The sequence below is a fragment of the Otolemur garnettii genome, unplaced genomic scaffold (assembly GCF_000181295.1).
Source record: "Otolemur garnettii isolate 467f Iridium unplaced genomic scaffold, OtoGar3 scaffold00036, whole genome shotgun sequence".
Taxonomy (NCBI): domain Eukaryota; kingdom Metazoa; phylum Chordata; class Mammalia; order Primates; family Galagidae; genus Otolemur; species Otolemur garnettii.
Window position 1 is genome coordinate 14,825,067 of NW_003852431.1, and position 14,263 is coordinate 14,839,329.

Below are 14,263 nucleotides of genomic sequence, written 5' to 3' on the forward strand. Positions count from 1 at the left end.
GCAGTCATCTGAGCAACCTACAAGTCATGTTCATATTGTGCTGCCAAAGCTGGGTCCATGAACACCTCTGGTGGGGCAAGAGCAGGCATGGCAACAAACCCCAGGTTAGGGTCTCCAATGAGCTTTCCAGCAAGCCAGAGAAAAGCTTTTCAAAGTTCTAAGTTACTTTTGGCAGAAACGTCATAGTACTGAAGGTTCTTCTCTCGATGAAAGACAATAGATTTTGCCTTCACTTTTCTGTCCTTAATATCCATTTTGTCTCCACACAACATGATAGGGATGTTTCCACATACTCATACCAGATCTCTATGCCAATTAGGCACATTCTTGTAAGTAACTCTTGATGTTACACCAAACATTATAATGGCACACTGGGCTTGGATGTAATAGCCATCTCTGAGTCCACCAAATTTCTCCTGGCCAGCTGTATCCCATACGTTGAACTTGATGGGTCCTCTGTTGGTGTGAAACACAAGGGGATGGACCTCAATGCCTAAGGTGGCTACATATTTCTTCTCAAATTCATCAGTCAAGTGGCTTTTCAGAAAGGTAGTTTTTCCAGTCCCACCATCACCGACCAATATGAGCTTGAACTGGACTTGGGGCTCTCCCTGGGTGATCATCACAGTGTCCTTTCAGAAGCGTCTCATCTATGTTCTTTATAATATTAAACCCATCATTTTGGAATTTTTTTTTTTTGCTCTAGAATTTTGATTTAGTTTATTTGTAGTGTTTCTAATGGTATGCTAAATTCTTGTGTGTTTATTACTGGTAAGTTTATTTTTCATGTTCTGATATATTTTTTAACATTATTATCTATAAAATTCAATATCTGGATCACCTTGGGGTTGTTTCCCTTTACTGATTTTTTCTTGTCTTTGAGTCAGATTTTTTCCCCTATTTAAATATTTGGTAATTTTAAATTATTCTTTGACACTGTGAATGAATCCAGTTTATCCTATTTTTCTATATGAAGTTTTGATTTTATACAGGAACTTAACTGGGGTGTACTCACAACCCAGATTATCTTCCTAGTACAACCACTGAAACTGCTTATCTCATTTAATTTTTCCAGCTGTTACTTTTGACAAGAAAATCTGTAAATATATTTCAGTGTTTAGTCAAGAGTTTGGGTTGGTGAAGCCTATGCTGGATGGATTTCAGCTCTGACTGTTCTTTTCGTCCAGTGCCAAACTGTAAAACCATTTAGTTAGTTAGTGAAGGCTTAAAAAAGTGATGTTACTCTGAATTGGATGAATTTGTTACAAATCAAAATCTCTCACTGGTCCCTAAATTATATAAATAAATTATAAAAAATTATAATTTTTCCCTAAAAAATTATATAAATAGGTATTTGTAGTGTACTCTAGGTTTTAGGCATAGCTTGAGATGACCTTAAACAGTTTGTCACTGGGCAGTTTGTTAAACCTTGTGTGTAAATCCCTGATGAGGAAACAAGAGATAAGGAAGAGAAGACAGACCATATAGGCAGGAACTGGCTGAATTTTATGAAATCACTAGAGCACATCTTTTATGTGAGATATACAAAATGATGTAGAAATCCTAGTGGGAAAGATCCATAAAAGTATGAGAAGATGAAAATGCAGAAAAGAGATGGGAAGTCTGAGGATCCAGAACAAATATTAATGGGTTTTTCTTTGTAACCAGTACAACTACAGGTAGGTTTGTAGACTGTTGGAGGGAAATAAGGATGTTTCCTTCTGATGGCTTCTTAGCTTAGAAAGAGATTGGTGAAGGAAGAGGGATAAGAGCTAATTGTTTAAGGAGAATATAGACCATCTTAAAGAATCATAGTGGAGAGGGGGGCTCACACCTGTAATCCCCACACTTAGGAGGCCAAGGCAGGTGGATTGCCCTGAGCTCACAGGTTGGAGACCAGCCTGAGCAAGAGCAAGATCCTGTCTTAAAAAAAAACTGGCTGAGCATTGTGGTGGGTGCCTATAGTCCCAGCTACTTGGGAGGCTAAGGAAAGAGGATTGCTTAAGCCCAAGAGGTTGAGGTTGCTGTGAACTATGACTCCATAGCACTATACTGTGGGCAACAAAGTGAGTCTCTATCACCAAAAAAAAAAAAAAGAATCATAGTGGAGAGTGAATCCATGCTTTGAATTTAGGAGTAAATAGGTGAAATGGAAGGGGAGGTATTTAGAAAGGGTAAGAAGTGAGAACTCCATCCAAAGGGTATGTATTTATCATGGACTTGGAAGTGAAAACTCCATCCAAAGGGTATGTATTTATCATGGGCTTGGAAGTGAAAACTCCATCCAAAGGAGTTGTATTTATCATGGACTTGGAAGTTCTTCAAGAGTTGATACCAAGAGTTGTGGCAGAGAGAAAACACAATTATCTAAACAAAATAAGAGGAAGATTACATATTCCACAGATGATGGCAATGAGAGAAGGGGACAATTGTGAAAGAACTGAAAAGAGTGAAGCTCCAAGTTTCATAAGGGTAAGGGGAATTCAGCGTCCTGGGATAACAAATAGAAAAAATGACACCGATACTACATTCAGACCAAATTCAAAGACAGTTTCCATTTGCAAAGGTAGAAGGGAACCAGTTTTATTTCCACTAAGACAAGGCAATGTTCAGAGAAGAGTTTTAAAATGTGAAAAAGTTTGAAAAACACACATTTGGAGCTCAGGGAGTGTAGCAGAGTGTGAGGGAAGTACATGTGAAGAAGTTGGTTCAACGTAACAAATGCACAAAATATCATGGGATGCAGAATTGTGAGTTCATTATGATAGTGATGGCTTTGTTGTGGCAATGACTATTGAAAATATACATGTGGGGCCTTACAGATTTGGGGGAGATGGTGTTTTAGAACAATGGCGTCCCAATCTGCATGTTTGCTTCAAACACAGGAGTTTTGGGGGGGTTTGTTTCATTTTGATTTTGTGTAGTCAAGACCTCTTCATGAATAGTATGTCTGTGTGGATTAAAAAAAAAAAAAAAGAAACGGTAAATTGAGAATGACAAACATTGATCATGATCATAATGAATTTGGGTATTTATATCTTATAGTCATAGATATAGACTTTACCCCACAGATCGATTTTGATGTGATGATTGGGGCTCCCTGGTGATCAATGCTATGTTTCTCCCTATAGAAGAAGATGTATTCTTTGATTAGAAAAAGATGGATGGCTTATTAAGAAAATATAGGTTCTAACTTGTGGCAAAAGTTTTTCTTCTCAGCAGATCAAATTCTGAGATCAAATGGAATAAAGTTACCACTTTAACCTAGTCCCCATTCCCATAACATGCAGTGCTCTGAAGAATGACATTTTTAGCTATTTTCTAATATTTTTATTTTTAAAATGTAAAGGAATATTTATGAGTATGTAGTATCTTCCATACATTTTCAAAGGGAGCAAGATTTATAATTATTTCCTAAGTCAGAAACACAAAGAAATGTGATATACTTCCATTTAAATCCAAAACATCCCTGAGAATGAGAGTCTTTTCCTGCTTTTATTCGATAGTATACAATCTATCAGTCTGACAGTGAAAGGACACTCTAATTCCTGTGTAATACCCTGGGGAGTGACATTTGTGTGGAATGTCAAGTTCTGAAAACTAGCTGTTAATTACTGTGCTTTCCAAGATATTTTTAATTTGATATGAATAAGTAGATCTGTGTCAGTATCTTCCTCCTTTACGTGATACAGTATTATTTCCAATTTATCTCAGGCTCTAGCCCACATCCACTTTCAAAGTGACCTTTTGTTGCACTGGCAGATCTAAGATTGTATCAATTATGAATCACAATGTCTTATCAATCTAAATGTTACTCATCAGGCTGCTATTCTGCTCTGATCAAATATATTCTCAGAAGTTGGAAGCCCACATTTGAAAATATGATATGAAGAGTTTTATTCTTCTATCAATGAATGCACATAAATTTCATTTGCACTTATATTAATGGGAAAGTTACAGGTATATGTCAAGTATGGAAACAACCTAAAAAAGAATATTAGATAAAGATATATCATTAAAAGTTTTTTAAAGGGAATTGAAAGGTGAAATGCTCAGCAGAGTTTTAGTATATAAATTATTCAAAATAATCATAACTAAAGATATTTACAGTTTGGGGGACGGTACTTTTTAATTTTACAATTATTCTAGTTAGAGTCAATATGATTGCTATTTGGTTTATCCAAGATCTCAAAATTGAAGTGAACACTGTATCTATCTATTCACTGACTCAACTCAGACTGAGGATTTGGTTTTCAAACAAAATTGATCAGACCGCCAAGATGAATGGGGGTCACACAAATGTTGTGTTGGAAGCCTACCATATTATTTTAAAAAGGTAAGCAGAAGTGCCTGTTATATATCTGAGGGTTTTCTCTTTTGTGTATAGCAATTGCTTTGTAATTCCGTGCTTCTTGATGTTTGATGTGAATTGGAATATTCTATAGAACTTGTTGAAAAGGCAGAGTCTCTCTTACTAGTTCTGTGTTTGTCTAGGGCTTCACGACAAATCTTAAGAATACCGTCTCTAAACAACATCCATTTTATATACAGCTCTGCACTTCTCAAATTCAAAGAAACATCTTTTCTTTTTCACAATTTAAAACATACAGTAAAATCTATTTTCTGCCTCGGTTTCCATTGTTTCTAAGTCAATTACTCATTCTATAATCAGTGGAACATTAGAATTTAAAATATGAACGAACACCCAAGGAAATACCTTTACTGCACTTTACCATGCTGTTTAGATTCTAGGAAAGGCTTTAAGTCTTATTGAGGAAAATACTGTCTGGATGCCATCTCCTGTACCTCTGATTCCAGAGCCTTCATACAGTGACAAATTGTACAAGCATTTTGGTTACAAAGGAGCAGTAAAGTGAGTGAATCTGATAAAAATATAATCTCTCCTTAAATTATGTGAATACATCAGTAAAGCCTCGTTTAGGTTCAAAGTTAAAATTGCATTACTTGATTTTTCATTTTCTACTTCCTGGAAGTTTCTCACCAAGAAGGAAGTTGGCTTTCCACACTGTCTTCCTTTGGGGAAGGATCTGTTGAAACTGTCATGGGTGTTAAAGAAGATAAGCTCTTCCTCAGTGTCTCCAAATACTGAGGAAAAAAAATATATTTTTTGGGACAGAGCCTCAAGCTGTCCCCCTGGGTAGAGTGCCATAGCATCACAGCTCACAGCAACCTCCAGCTCCTGGGCTCAAATGAGTCTCCTGCCTCAGCCTCCCAAGTAGCTGGGACCACAGGCACCCACCACAATGCCCAGCTATTTTTTGGTTGCTGCCATCATTGTTGTTTGGCGGACCCCGGCTGGATTCAAACCTGCCAGCTCAGGTGTATGTGGCGGGCGCCTTAGCCGCTTGAGCCATAGGCGCCCAGCCGAGAAAAAATATTATATATGAAGTGCACAGTCTTGGTAGCCCAGGATTTATTTTCCAGCTTTCTGGGTGTTCCAAATTGGCTGATTACCAGATACAGAGATTTGGTTGATAACATATACCTATCCTCAAACTTCACAGCAAACCATATCTCTGAGCTGAGGCTCTCATATTTTTCCGTGTGCTATAGTGATTTCTTTTTTTCCCCTACAGGTTTGTGTATGCCCAGCTGCTGCTACAGCCAACTACGTATTCTTCCGAACTGGATTCTTTGCCCACGTATTACACTGGTTAATACTACAATTTTTTGTCCTTTCCCCTATTGGGGAAGTAGGGGAAAGTAGGAACCTTATTCAAATATAAATTGAAAAACAAAGGTGTTTTTCTAATGGATATTGCATACGTCGATTAAGAAATTTTCATAATGAACCTCTGATATTTGCTGGCTTAAGTGACTGGTTTTCCCTCCACTAGAATCGTGGTGCCAGTGTTCTGAGAGTGTGGCCTGGAGGGAGATGCGCCGGCACCGCTGGCGAATGTGGAACCAACAGTAAATGCTGCTCGCTACTCACACGGCACTGGGAAAAGGTGCTGTAATAACTCGGACCGTGTAAGTAGCATTGGCAGAGCCACCAGGAAGTGATAATTTTCACATCCATTTGAAAGGGCATTCTGTGTAGTCCCTCCTGAAATATGTCTCTGATATCCCACTCAAGGCCCCATCTCTAGTTATGAATATGATATTGCAGGTTACTCTGTGACAGACTTAACTACATAATGCCATACATTCATTCTTTCTCTTCTAATATGCCACCTCTGGCATTCACATAAAATATGGAAAGATTATTGTGGCAGGCACATCAGTGCTTTATGTAATAGTGTGTTATATCCTCTGTTAGATGTGCTAGCATAAGAGGTGTCCAAGAGTCAGGTAGAAATGAAGGCAAACATCATTTGAGGGGCACTCTCCCAGCAGAGCTAAAGTGAAGTGCCACGTGACTGGGGAAATCCAAGGCTGAAACAACTGTTAGCAATGCCAGGCACGGAACCTAAAGGACAGAAATGGGTGAACCCAGCAAGGCAGGGGAAGGATAAGAACAGATCTGAGGGATACACCCAGAGACGTGATTGAGGATTACTTCTGTTTGCTAAAGTGAGTCCCGGAGCATCTGTTACCTCACGTCTAGGGAGTAGACCTTACAGTTCAGGAAGCCAGGTTGAGTTGGCCACTGAATTCTGTCCCCTTTCAGACATTGCTGTCATTCCTGGTGTCTTCATTTTCTTCTTGTCTCCTGAATTTTTCTATTTGCAGGTATCCCAGTGATTGTCAAAGCTATCAGCTCACTGCCTTTTGTTCTTATTCTCTTTGTCAAGCCTCAGTTGGATCCATTCAAATTACTAAGATGAAAATAAATTTCCACCCCTTGTGCCATTCAGTCAATTTCAAACCCAGGTGCTAACACTGAAATTACTCTGTCTCCTGGATTCACCTTCCCCCTCCGTTCTTTCCTAGTAACCTTCTCTGATCAAAAGGTGCATTTTTTCTTCTCATCTTTATTCCCTTTCCTCTTGAGTCAATCACCTTTCTCTACCTGTCTGTCAAATGCTTTGTCCTTTCTCCTTTAGTTCTTGGCTGCCACCGAGGTTGGTCTTAGCTAAAGACCAAGTTTGGATCAGTAGAGGATGTCAAAGAATCAAAGATGCGAGACTCCACACCTCCATGGACTCGGCTTGTCTATCTGTTGTTCTACTGCTTTTTATTCTTTTAATCATAAGTCTATTAATATCCTCACATGGAAAAGAAGATGGCATCATCCATTCAAATCCATTTTTTGGTAATTGTTTTATGTGGAAATTTCTTCCTTTTACGCAATGCGCATTTCAGAAAAAAAAATTAAAGTGTGAAGCAAAATAAAAATGCTAAGTCAAACAAAATAAGAGAGAAGGATTTTGTTCTTTGGGTGAATATAATTTAATAGCATGCTATATTTGAAAGGTTTTTTCTTTAAAAGATTATTTGAGTCAAAGTCTTTATTTTATAGGAGAGTAAAAGGAAGCTGAGGTATATAAATGATATATATATATATATATATATACACACACATATATATATATATGTGGCTGATAAGAAAACCTGTTTCCCATGATTTTAAGTTCATTTTCTCAGAAAGTTAACAACAGAAATTAAGTATTACATATGTAAGTATTAAATGGATATACAATCATTTTTGAATCAATAAGGTTTACACATCAATTTCTCAGATAGGAGGTAAATAATGAATTAGCGGTATAAATAGTGGAAGGCTTGAGTTTCAAAAATGGTATCAGTAAATAGTAACTGAAAATTAATTTCACTTAGCCTAGGTAAGAATGTTGTCAAAAGACCCAAGACTGCCTTAAAAAGTAATGATGAATGGTTATTTATTGAGCTGAGGTGTTGGATACTCAGTAGAGTGATGCCACAATCAATGTAAGATGGGTTTTATTTAATCTCTTCATAATGCTTGAAAATTTTAGTATCAAAATTGACAAAGGATATTCATGAGAAAATGATTAAAATCACATGGAATTTATAGCTTTGCCCCCCACAGTGACTTGTGGGCAATGATAAATATTTACAATGACTGAGATTAACTGTTTAAGGGGAATTTAACTAGACAGAAATCAGCTAATTTGTTTTTCAGTTGTTTTTAGTATGCTGTAACATAACATACCTTCCCCAATTCCAAATTGTAGAGATATCATTTCTTTAGAATTTGAGAGTATATTAACAATAACAGCAACCATGTACTGTTGTGTTTTTTTTAAGGTGCTAGGTATTCTTTTATTTATTTATTTATTATTACATATACATGGGTTTATTAGGTTTCCACTTTTTGCCTTCACAAATATAAAAAGGCTTAAAATTTAATAATAATAACAGTGTTTAAGATAAGGACTAGAAACAAAAACCTTGTAAAGAACAAACGAAGATAAATACATTCAGAAAAGAAATCAGATGATTGCTGCATCAAAATATTAAACAATAATAATAATGATGCAAAGAAAGTAACATTCACATTGTCAAATGAGAGTATGTCTATTATAGAATGCTTTGACTCTGAGGTTCAGTAGGGAGTCATCAGTTAACTTCTACTCATTTTTTCCCAAAGTCTCAATGACTAATATTTATAAATAAAAGTAAAAGATACTTTCAAAAAACAGATCATGCCAAATCTTATACACAACAGAAAAACAAGAAATACTTCAAAATCATTCTAGTTCATCTGGATACAACTGATATTAAAATTGGAGAAAATATTATAAAGGGAAATTACAAACATATTTCACTTATAAATGAGGATGCAATATCCTAAACAACTTATTAACAAGTTGAATTAAAAATTAATGTTTAAGTAATGTACTTTGGTCAAAATTAAATCCAATTTATGTGAGAATTAGTCACTATTTTCTTTTTGTGCTAGGTATTCTTCTAAACAGTGTCCTACCTTTTTTAACTTCTTTAGTCCTCATGACACTCCTACAAGATGCCCAGTATCATTTTCAATTGCAGAAATCATGAAAGCGCAGAATAGTGACCTATAGTAACAGTAAGACGCCTTCTTCAAGGTGGCTCACACTTTGAACAAGGTAGAGTCAGCATTTAAAACCAGACAGACCTACCCTGTATGAGGATAACTAACCTTGACTCTGTGCTGGCTCAGATTAAATTTCACAGTGACAATAAAGTAGCTGCAGGAATTACTCGGTACCAGATGTAGGAGACTCAATTCCTTCCATTCAGGTAATGTTTACTGAGCACATACTGCATTGTAGGAACTGACAGAAGCAGCAGACTTGGATAAAAAATAAAATCTTAACTTATATTTTATTTTCTTTTATTAAGAGATAAGCCATACCAACTCACATTTAGGGGGGAAATAACTAAAAATAGTGACATTTTATTTTGAATAGCCCATAGTTTCTTTTTTCAAAGAAATAAACTCTCAGCATCATGTTATCATGAGTTAGAGTCTTTCTAAGGTCTTTCAGTTTATAAGTTTAATAGAAAAAAATAATATATGACTTTAATAAAATAAGCCCTTCTACTCAGGGCAGATCTCGAATTGCTTGACCTAGTAAGACACAGGCCCAGTTGGGGCCCCTTCTAAAGCACCTTGGTGGATTTGATGTACTTAGGCACCCCAAGTTCTAAGAGAAGGGAGTTATGAAATTCTTAAAGAATATTATTTTTAATTGAATGTGCCCTCTTAAAAGAGCATTTTAATTGAGATTTAATAACTCCATAAAAGATAAATCTAGCTGCCATGTTATAAACAGTAATTAATTAGTTAATATCAATTAAATACTAAAAATATTAATTTACATTTAGTGTCCTAACTACTGTAATTTGCTATAGCTATCTTATTAAATGCTAATTAAATTCTTAAATATTCTTACAAATTTAATGCATTCATAACAAGAACGTAAGTACATATTTACTGTATCTGCACTCGTGAGTTCATTACACGGCAACAAGATTTATCTCTTGCAGTAATTAAATATACTAAGCAAACCCCAGTAACTTTTCCTAATACATACCATAGCTGTTTTATTAATTTCAAATTAAATGCTCATTTAGGGTTTCTAATCTACAGCTGCCCCGAACAATTTTTACAGGCAGAGCAAAGGTTACTGTATGTTTAATTAAACTTTATTTTTTAAACTTTGTGTTGAAGCTTTCCGAATAGGACTTTGGTTTATCAGCCTATTCAGCATTAACCTCTCGATAGCAATATTTATTAACATTTTTCTCCGTATATTGTGTTTTCCCCCCTGTGCTATCTTTGTACTTCGATTCTCCATCTACTGAGTGTGTAGGGATTAATATTTTTCTTTCGTCTCTGTTTAATACAAGCTGCCAAAGTTTTTTCTTTCTTTTTCTGTCATGAAAGGAGAGGGCTCTTACTAGCCTCCTTTTCAGGTATTGCTTATTTTTATGAATATCACTGTATTGTTAAGTACACATCTCCATAGAGAATTTTTTTTTAAAAAAAAGAAGAGAAGAAAAGGTCACGTGATAATGGTAAGCAAAGTGAGTCCGGTTGGAAAGGGTGCGAGAGCATCCAGGCTCTGCCAAGGTTTCAGCCTCAGGTTGATTTCGGAAAGACCAAGAAAAAATACAGTCCTTGCATGTATCAAATGATTTAGACTCTTCAGTCCTTCCAGATATGACGGGAGATGTCATAAAGACGGGAGACCGCTGTGCAGCAAGCCAAGCACATTAGCTATTAACCTTCCCCCAGCCGATCAACTTTATTTTGCAATCTTCCCTCAGAACCATTAGAATACCCTGAAGAAATAACTTTCCAATTAAAAAGGATCTCAGAGAACAAAGCCATTTTATCTCTGACTCCTGGTGTTCTTTATTCCAATAATTTAAATTGGAATTGATTTTTCAATTTAGCCGTTGACTTGCTATGGACACACAGCTGAAAAGGCCGAATGGAATTGCAAGGCTGAAATATTTGTCTTTGTGATGCACTTCTCATAAATTCACAGGAGCCCCCTCACCCAACCTTTTTTTTAAATGCATTTTCTTCTGCTGCCTTTGCCTTAGACAACAGCTTTTTAGCACAGCATGGGCAAACTGAGAAAACACATCCACCACGACCTCGGGGGCCTCAGCCCGCATTCCTCATCGCTCTATCTAATTGTTACATCTCCTGGAAAATAAATACATCCAGTCTATCCAAAATGATAGGGATTCTTCAAGCCTGAATGTTTGTTTTCAAAATCACATAGGAGGCCTAATTTCTTGAAAAGGAAAAAGTGCCTTTTTAGTATATTTCACCTCAAAATATGTTATAATGGAGACTGAACCCTTCTATAATTGCTTTAATTATTAGTAGCTAAAAATAATGGATTTTCAATTAACAGTTAATAATTTTGAATTAAATACTCCAAACATTAAATTGTTCTTTATTACCCTTTTATATTTTATAATAAAAGGGCTGGAAATACCCAATTATTAGAACACTTGATTACCAGTTGGAGCTTTCTTGTCTATTCACGTTTCTGACGGTTTTCCCTCTGTGACCTCAGAAGAAATGCCACACTCTCTGTCACCGTCTCCTTCCTGCTTCCTCGCCCCGTCACTCCAGCAGGTGTCTCTACTTTCCTTTGTCTTATAGGCTCAAGTTCTGTTCTGAAATCGGGACTAACGCGAATAGCAGGTCTGGAAGGAAATCCTGAGCTCATAACATTGTTTAATTCTCACTGAACACCACATTGTTATTCATTGTCTTTTATGTGGGCGTCTGAACGCATGATCTCACAACCTGTCCTTGAAAATCTGCACAATCCCTTTTACAATATTGAGAGGGAAAGAGAACATGGAACCCGCTACAGTGTAAATGCCTTGGTGACAGGATCCTCAGTAGCATTACCCACCACTCAGTTTCTTACTCCCTAACAGTGTACAGGACTTGCTTAGTATTCAAAATTGACTGAATGTGTGAATTATACTGTGGTCCCCATATGACTTTTCTTCTCTGTAACTAGCTATAAGTTTATACAGGGAGAAAAAGCACTTGTAATAAACATGATACACATACCCTTCTGTGCTGACTTTATAATAAGTAGATATTAGTAACTACAACATATTTTTCACAGCAATATGATAAGGTTTTGGTATGGGCCCTGCACCTCGGGGAATTGAATGATCTGCATTTTTAAATGTATTGTGATTAACATAACATCATCGACACAGGGTGTACTGGTCCTATGTGTAGCTGAAGCATGACTTTCTTATGTACCGACATGAGACTGCCTAAGAAATCCTTTTATGCCATTCATTCATTTAACATTCATTGAGTCCTGTCATGTGTTTAGTGTTGCTCTAAGCACTTGGAATACGCCAAAAAATGAACTCAATGGAAACTCCTATCCTCATACAGCTGACAGTCTAATGAAAGGAGGCACATAAAAACCAGTTTAATTTAAAAGGTGATGTCGTGAGTTCAATCAACATAAAAGATTAAAGGTTGTATAGGACATTAAACGTGAATAGTGCAGCAGAGGATTCTGGAGCCAGGTAGGGGGAATTGAAATAATTTAAAGCCATCTGTGTTTGCTACAAAGGTACTTGAGCAAAGCCTTGAGGCAGGGGAGGGGAGGAGTCACATAAATGATCCGGGGCAAAAGCCTTCCAGATAAAGCAGATTGCCAAAAGCCCTAATCTAGGACCATGAGTGTGGGACTTGGCAGCAAGAAGCCAGTGTGGGCTGCCGCAGAGGGAATGAGGCTAGAGGAGTGTAGGTCAGAGGAGGACTGACACCAGATTCTGAAAGACCTTGTAAGCCAGCAGGGAGTTTGGCCCCTATCCTTGACAGAAGCAGAGAACCACTGCCAGCTGCTCCCCAGTGGATCTGGCTCTACTTTGGATACGCGTAGTGGTCTCTGCTGCATTATCTGACTACACACTACCTTGCTTCTTGTGAGTGAGTGGAGGATTCAGATCATTTCTCAAAACAAGGCTTGTGTCTTCAGACTGCAGTTTTACAGAGATTGTTACCTCTTGAATTCTTTTTCCTTCTTGTTTCTAATCACCTCCTTTGCCCAACTGTGCTACTATAGGTTAAGCAAGAGTATGAGAGTCTGCTTATATATTTTCTTCCCTGAAATGGAGACAACTCCAGGACAACAATGACTTGTTTTCATTTATGCAGTTTCAAGGTCCATAAGTGTTGATGAAGTATTTTTCTTGAGAATTAACAGAAGATGAAACAAATTGTGTAATTTGGACAAAAACTTAGGGTTCTTCCGATTAGGTTGTCCCTCTGGAAATAATAATAGACAATGATTACATTTCAAATACTATTCATGATTCTATCTGGAAATCTACTAATTTAAGATTTTCCCAACTTCTGCAGTTCTAGGAAATCCGTCAGGTGTCTATATGCATTCAAGTTCATTCACTCACACATATTGAGAGCCTCTATTTGCCTGGCTCTGCAATTTTTCATTCAGGAAATAACAGAGATTGGATATAACATTTTCCTTATTAACTTGAGGAGTCTGTGAAAGATCAAATCTTTGGAATATCTCCTCACTAATAGATGACAGATGAGGAAAGCAAAGAGCAAGAACCTTTCACCTTCTGCACATTAAAATCTGGAATAGCATCTGTGTGCCTTGCGCGTGTATGCACGCACAAACACATATTCTGGAATTCAGTCTTTGAGTTCCTTGTACTGAGACCCTGCCCAATATTCAATAACTTAAACCATCAATGGATGGAGACTACTTGCTCAGCATGACAACAGCATGGCAGTATCACAGTAACAACTTTCCTCAGTGTCACCTGTAAAGACCTTCCATTGTTTTACATGACACACATTTATCTTAGTCTATTTGTGCTGCTAGAACAAAATACCATACACAAGATGGCTTAGTAACAAATATTTATTTTGGACTTGCTGGAGGCTGGAAGTCTGACAGTAAGTTTCCAGAATGATTGGGATCTCGGTGAGAAGCCTTCCTCTAGTTTACAGATGGCTGCCTTCTTGCTGAGTCCTATCCAGCAGACAGTGAGCTGGTCCTTTTATCTGTTTATTAGGGCACTAATCCCATCATAGAGGTTCTTCCCTTGTAACCTCACCCAAGCGTAATTATTTTCGAAAGAGCCCATCTCCAAATAACCACCATGTTAGGGATCAGGGATTCATCATATGAATCCGGGGGAGACACAAATGTTGAGTCCATAACAATGTTTAACTATATATGAAATAGAGTTACAAAGAGCCATTTATAAGTTGAATTGTATGAATTAAAAAAAGAAGGTCAATTAAAAGGACTGGAGATATATAGGAGGACTATCCAGAAATATCTAGGCATGT

At 36.9% G+C, this 14,263-nt stretch overlaps 1 pseudogene; it reads right to left on the reverse strand.

Moving 5' to 3' along the window:
- LOC100951981 overlaps positions 1-623 on the reverse strand; it is a 1,058-nt pseudogene extending 435 nt beyond the window's left edge.
- Positions 624-14,263: the final 13,640 nt, after the last annotated feature.